Genomic DNA, 6,497 nt, shown 5'->3' with positions numbered 1-6,497 from the left:
TGCATATCATTCAGGAGACTGTTGGACATGAAGGAATCATTATGATATTCAAATTAGTTTTATGCTTACCCAGGTTTTTCAAGTTAAGCTCACCAATCATTTTTCAAATCTTGGCCTATATGTTTACTCTCTTTTGATAAGGATAATTGTCTTTAAATAATTGGATTGCAGACAATGGTTTATTTTATGTTAGTATTCAACACAAAACATATTCATATTTTTTTCTACTCATGGTATCAAAGTATAAATAAGCAACACATCAGTACAGAAAAATATATAGCTTGTAACTAATCCTTTAAAACCAGAATATCCAAATGCAATACAGATTTCTATTTTTACTTTAAAAAAATCAAAGTTACACATTGGGACTTGAACTACTATGTTTCTTCTTCTTATACAGATGTGACATACATGATTTCTGGTAAATAATATTCTACCAAACATTGTATTAACCAAAGCAGATAGATGACCAGTAAAGCTGTTTACTATTTCCTACTCATGTTGAGCAAGGCTAGTGAAACACCATCTTGATAGGAAAGATTTTGACAGTAAGAAGAAATCACAGAGTCCCTACCTACCCCAGCAGAAAATCTAACAAACTGGTTTATATGGAAAACATTTTCTGCAATCATGCATAAACACACTGAATATGCTGTAATAACAGAATATCTTTTGGTCTGCTTCCAGCACACAGTATACATTCATTGGTGCTCAGTAAGATATAATTGAACACCAATATAGAAAGCATTTTTGTCTTCATAGCACTAACAACTAAAAAACACACAGCATGGGATACTTTGATCTTTAAGTGGGTAATCATGGAAATTTCATGATCATATTTACTATGTTAGCCTGCATATTCATCTATATTTTTCAAAAATAATGGTTCAAAAAGACTTCCAGAAACAGTCCTGATACAGTTTCACTGTTTCTGTTGATGCCTACAGCCAAGACAAGCTGTGAACATGGGAGATTCGGAAATCTCAAGGCAGGCAGCAGGCTTGAGGAACACCCTAGATAAATACTACCAAATACTCAAAAGCCCCATTGAGGCTGAAGGACTGAAACTCTGACCTATGTAAAAAAGAGCTGTGAGTGCACAAAGAGATTCATGCAGAGCCTGCTGGGACAAGAAGGGTTCGTGATGGCAGATTATTCCACACTGTTGACATACCAACACATATACTGGCGGAAGGGTCCCCCTAGGTGGAATGCTTGACATGAGCTTGCTCTAGAGGAATCTGACTCAGAGCACCTGAAAGAGGTGTCTAGTTGGGGAGGGGAGGAATACTAGGGTCACTGAGCACTTGGGGAAGAGTACTAAGGTCATAAAATACAGAAAAGTGTTTCAGGAGAAACACGTCTAGGAGTGTGAGATCATTTTGGTTTTGACCCATCAATACTTAACGTGAATGAAGAGTTGCAGAACGGAGTCAGTCTATTTAAGATGTATTCTTCTGTCATAATTAGCTGAGCCTATTGGCCTATTGCACCAGTGACATCCAGAATGCTCCCATTCATTGCCTGGAGGCAGGAACTTAGTGCAGCAGATCGTTCTGGGATGGAAGATGATTTGCACGACAAAGTTACCACTAAACCACCGCTTAAGTCCAGTCCCTGGTCTGCTTTCTCTGCTTTGTAGTCCAGAAATATTTCTTTAAAAGCCAGAAAAATCTGTAAATGTGTTGAATATGTCACCAGCCACTTCATCCTTATGGTGTTGTAATGTTGCTGTGAAAACCACCACATTAAATCCAGGAATCCTCTCCAGCAGCTGTTCTACATACTTTCCTACCAAAGAAATATATTCATTAAAAATAGGCATGAGGTTGAGTTTATTTTCTTCTATGTCTGCAAACTCTTAGTAGTACTTGTCCATAAAATTTCTCTAATAACTAGAACTTGTCATCTTTGATAATATCCCCTAAATATCCAATCACAGCATCAAATTCTGCATTAGAGGTGAAGTACAGAGCAAACCTCTCTTCATCTAATGAGGCCACTGTTGCTGCCCTACCCACCAGGTGGGCCAGGGGCTGTTGGGCACCTATCCTGCCCTGGCTCAGGCCTGGGCCCAGGCTCTGCTCTGTTCTCCAAAGCCTCAACCTGGCTGGCTGGTCACTGAGGCCACTGTCCACTCACAACCCACCTAGGTCAGCACTTGCGGGAGAGGCGCAACCTTGGGCTCCCCAGCTGCCACCACACATAGGTCGGTGTGCACAGCAGCTACTGCCACTGTGGGGCCAAACAGCCCATATTCATACACTTTTAAAGGAATAAAATACCATAAAAAGAGGAATTAAAGGATATGATGTATCAGAGGAGAAAAAGAGCTGCTCTCAGATAATTAATTGGAGAATTGCTGATGAATTGTATTTGAATTCTATCTTGGAGGATGAGTAGAAGTAGATACACAGAGGTAAGAAGTGTTTGTCAGCTTAGGTCTTCTGAGAAGCAGACACCAACATGGGACTATGTGTACTAGACATTTATTAGGGGAGACACGAAGAATAAAGGGTGAAGGTGTAAGAATAGATAAAGCCTCAGAGCATGATGCATGTCTGTTCTTTTTGAAAGGAGAGAGGAAAGAATTAGACAGGAAGAGTTCTAGGCTATAGCATTGTTCTCAGAAAGTCTCAGGCAGGATGATGGGGATTCCATGAATCAAAGTTGCCTATTTGAGACATATTGCACAGGGCAGAAATGGGCTAGCACTCATAATTCTGCTATGCTGAGTCACTGGTTAACAGTAACCCAGGGAAAGTTTGGCCTCAGCATTCACAGGACTGGCTGCTGCAGGCTTTCAGTTAACTCTGCTCCCTATAGCAGGTTTTCTTAAAGAGTTCTGAAGGGCTCATGTCCATGGCTGCCCTATGGAGTAAAGATGATCAGGCACACAGAGAGAAACTGCAAGATGTCTATGACAAATAGCAACCTCAGATTGTGTGGAATATGACATACAGGAAAGATAGTGGTGAAGGAAATTACAAAGGTAGTCTGAGACCAAAACGTTGAACAGTCTTGACGAATCAAATGGGGAGTTTAGACTGAATAATCTTTCATAATAATGACTCATTACAAGTTTAATTTTTGAACAGAAGGGTGGTGCTGTTATATTGTCTAGTTTTTTTTTTTTTTTGGAGACTGAGTCTCACTCTGTTGGCCAAGCTGGAGTGTAGGTCTTGGCTCACTGCAAGCTCCGCCTCCTGGGTTCACGCCATTCTCCTGCCTCAGCCTCTGGAGTAGCTGGGACTACAGGCGCCCACCACCACGCCTGGCTAATTTTGTTTTTGTGTTTTAAGCAGGGATGGGGTTTTACCATGTTAGCCAGGATGGTCTCGATCTCCTGACCTTGTGATCTGCCTGCATCGGCCTCCCAAAGTGCTGGGATTACAGGCGTGAGCTATCTTGCCCAGCCTAGTAGATGAATATTGAAGAAATTTAAAACATTGATTTTAGGTAGGAGGGATGCTACAGTTCTAGGTTATATTTAGAGCTGAGGGCCTGGAGAGGAAGTTTAAATTACCCACTACAAAGTGAGAGTTAAAGTTGTGAAACTGAAGGGCATTGCTTAGAGTGAGCTCAGAGAGGAGAACATGACCAAGAAAATATCCTTGGCAAACATGAGTTTAAAATTGAGAAGTCACATTATGTGTTGAGAATCTTATTTCCTATCCTATTTTAAAAAGAGTATATGAATTATTTTTTAAATGACAAAACATTTTTCCTCTCTAATATGAGGTTAAATTTTCATTTAGAATTTTTCCTAAAGTGAGACATAAGGAAAATATTTTTGCACATTTAAAATAATTAATGACAATTGTGAAAATACATTTATTTATATTTTATTCTATTTCATTCCTCCTCTTGAAGATAAATGAATCCAAATGAACAGGTAATTCAGTGCAACTTTATTACTCCATTGAAAGCATAATGGTGAATGTGGTACTTTTAATACAGTAAATCACTATCAATTAATGCCACTCAAGTGCACATCAGGTATATAAACTATATTTTAAATGTTGAGAAAATAGAAATGACTTACTATTTGGTGCCGATTTTCCTGAGCACTCACCCATGCCACACACATTCACACACAGTACATGGAGCTTCCCCCACTTCATCTTTATTCCTTTATGCTTGTTCTTCCTCTTCCTTTTAATTTTCTTATGCTTCCCTTTGCTCATTTCTCCTGATCTTTCAGTCTCTGAGTAATTTAGACCCACATAACTATGTTTTTCTTCATCAAGAAAGCCTTAATTGAGACAAATTTTGGGGGGAAAATTCATTCAGTTTAGAAGCCTTATTCTTACCTAATAAATATAATTTTTTTTTTTTTTTTTTGCCAATCTTGGCTGAAATTATAAAACATGGCAGGTAAAGCAAACACTGCAAAGACATGAGACTTACAGTGAGGTCAGTAAGCTTGAGGAAAGCTGATGACGAGGGGTGATTGGCCAAACTCCAGATCAAACAGTTGGAAACTAAGGTAAATAATCTTCATCTGGTTTTGGAATGCAGTTATCACCAGCTGAAAGGAGTATTGAGGCACCATGTGAAGCTGTAGCAGCCTTGTTTGTTGCTATAGGGTTGAGCCACTTAGAAAAATCTATCTTACTTCCTAGAAAATCCAATCTAGCACTTTCACCTGCAGAGAGGAAGAGTTTGAGGAGTAGCTGAGGAGACTTTCTTGTCTGAAGAACAGGAACCTAATGCATAATTCCCTGGTTCACTTGAGAGGAGCAGTAAAAACCCATTCAATATGCAGAGACTGTTGGCCACAGCAAGAGAATGTGATTGCATTAATATTAGAAGCATTTCTATGCTTTGAGATGATTGCTGAAATTGTTTCAAAAGTCCTTATGCTTAAACCAAAATGCTCTTTTTGCTTTCTCCTCTTAGTTCAGCTCAGCTGTACAGTTAAAAATGTCAAGCTCCAAGCATTGGGCATAGAATAAATAGGACATTGTAGATCCGAGAACAGCTTCAGGTTCTTGTTGCCACACATTCATTCAACTGCCACATAATCCATATTATATGACCTTTCCATTACAGGTGAGTCACAAGTTTACTGCTGAGGTCAAGGCTGAAGGCAATCATATTCCTTAATTTTTCCTCCCTTTAGGAATTTCACTATTCTGAATGATAAAAAACTATGTATTTTTCTCCACTTGAGCATTTCTTTTGAAGATCAAGATCTATAAATCAACATGACTCAAAATGTTGTATTAACAAGCCAAACACAATAGCCTTTTGAAAATTTGATTATGCAAGGCACCTTGCTAAAGAAAAACTAGAAGTAAAATGCATTAAAGATTCCTGAGATTGTTCAGTTTGCAAATGTTTTAAAAATTACTTTAGCCAGAAAAAAACAAAATAGACTAATGAAAAATTAATATTAGTGGATTTAATTGCCCAGAGGTTCCTTCTTATGCAAGCAGAATAAATTGAAATAATTGAATGGTAAAGAAGGAAATCAATGGAAATCTTATTGAAAATCCATTTGGAAATAAAAACTTCATGGGAACATGGGAAATGAAAACAGTATGATGCTCCAAATTTACTTAATTTTAAAATTCTGTAATAATTGTAATCTGAATTCAGGCTGTTTTGCTATTCATTCAAGTTGTTCTTTTTTCTTCCACACAGATGGAAGGAAGCAGTTGGATCATCCTTGATCTTTTGTTTTCCTTCCCACTCCACCTTTAATCCATCAGCAAGTCCTGTTTTCTCTGCCTTAAAATAGATTCTGAATCTCCACTTCTCCCCACCTCCATTACTAGCGCGCTTGTGCAAACAGCGTCATCTCTAGCCTAGATGTCTGCAGTGGCCTGCCGATTGTTCTGCCCTCTCCCACTGCCTGCTATAGTTTTGTCTTTACACAGTAGCCGTATTCAAAACAAATCAAATCATAGTCCTGATTGCAACTCTTCAGTGATACACATAGGATGAAACTCATATCTATATCATATCTCACAAGTTGCCACCCATCTGGTCCCTGCCTATCTCTATGACCTCGACATCTACCACTGTTCCCCTCCCTCACTTTTCTGCCATTGCACTGCTCTCTGAACTGCTCTGGACATGTTAAATTAGTCCCCACCTCAGAGCATTCATTTATGCTTGCTCTTCTGCTCAGACATTTATATGTGTTACTACTTATAATTTGAGTTTTTACTTCAATGTCCTTTTCCCAGAGTCCTCCCTCCTGGATTCACTATCCCTTTGTCCTGCTTTCTTTCCTTTCTAGTGCTTATCACTATCTTATACTATATTGCCTCTCTACTTCTTTTCTATCTGCCTCTCCCACTAGAATGCAAACTCCATTATAACAGGGACTTTTTTCTTAGCTGTAAAGACAGCACCTACAGTGTAAGCCAAAAAGAAGAGTGTGTATTCAATACATATTAAGTCAATGAGAGAATCAGTAAAGGAGAGTAAGTAGCTTTCCTTTTTCATTTCTTTTTTAATCAGCAAAATGGCATTTATTCACTATG

At 38.6% G+C, this 6,497-nt stretch overlaps 1 pseudogene; it reads right to left on the bottom strand.

Annotated features, from left to right (window-relative positions):
• Window positions 1-1,396: 1,396 nt before the first annotated feature.
• Window positions 1,397-5,806, bottom strand: LOC106998925 (ADP-ribosylation factor-like protein 2-binding protein pseudogene; annotated as a pseudogene).
• Between the last annotated feature and the right edge of the window lie 691 nt (window positions 5,807-6,497).

The sequence above is a fragment of the Macaca mulatta genome, chromosome 6 (assembly GCF_049350105.2).
Source record: "Macaca mulatta isolate MMU2019108-1 chromosome 6, T2T-MMU8v2.0, whole genome shotgun sequence".
Classification (NCBI taxonomy): Eukaryota; Metazoa; Chordata; class Mammalia; order Primates; family Cercopithecidae; genus Macaca; species Macaca mulatta.
This window is presented reverse-complemented; position numbering and strand designations above follow the sequence as displayed.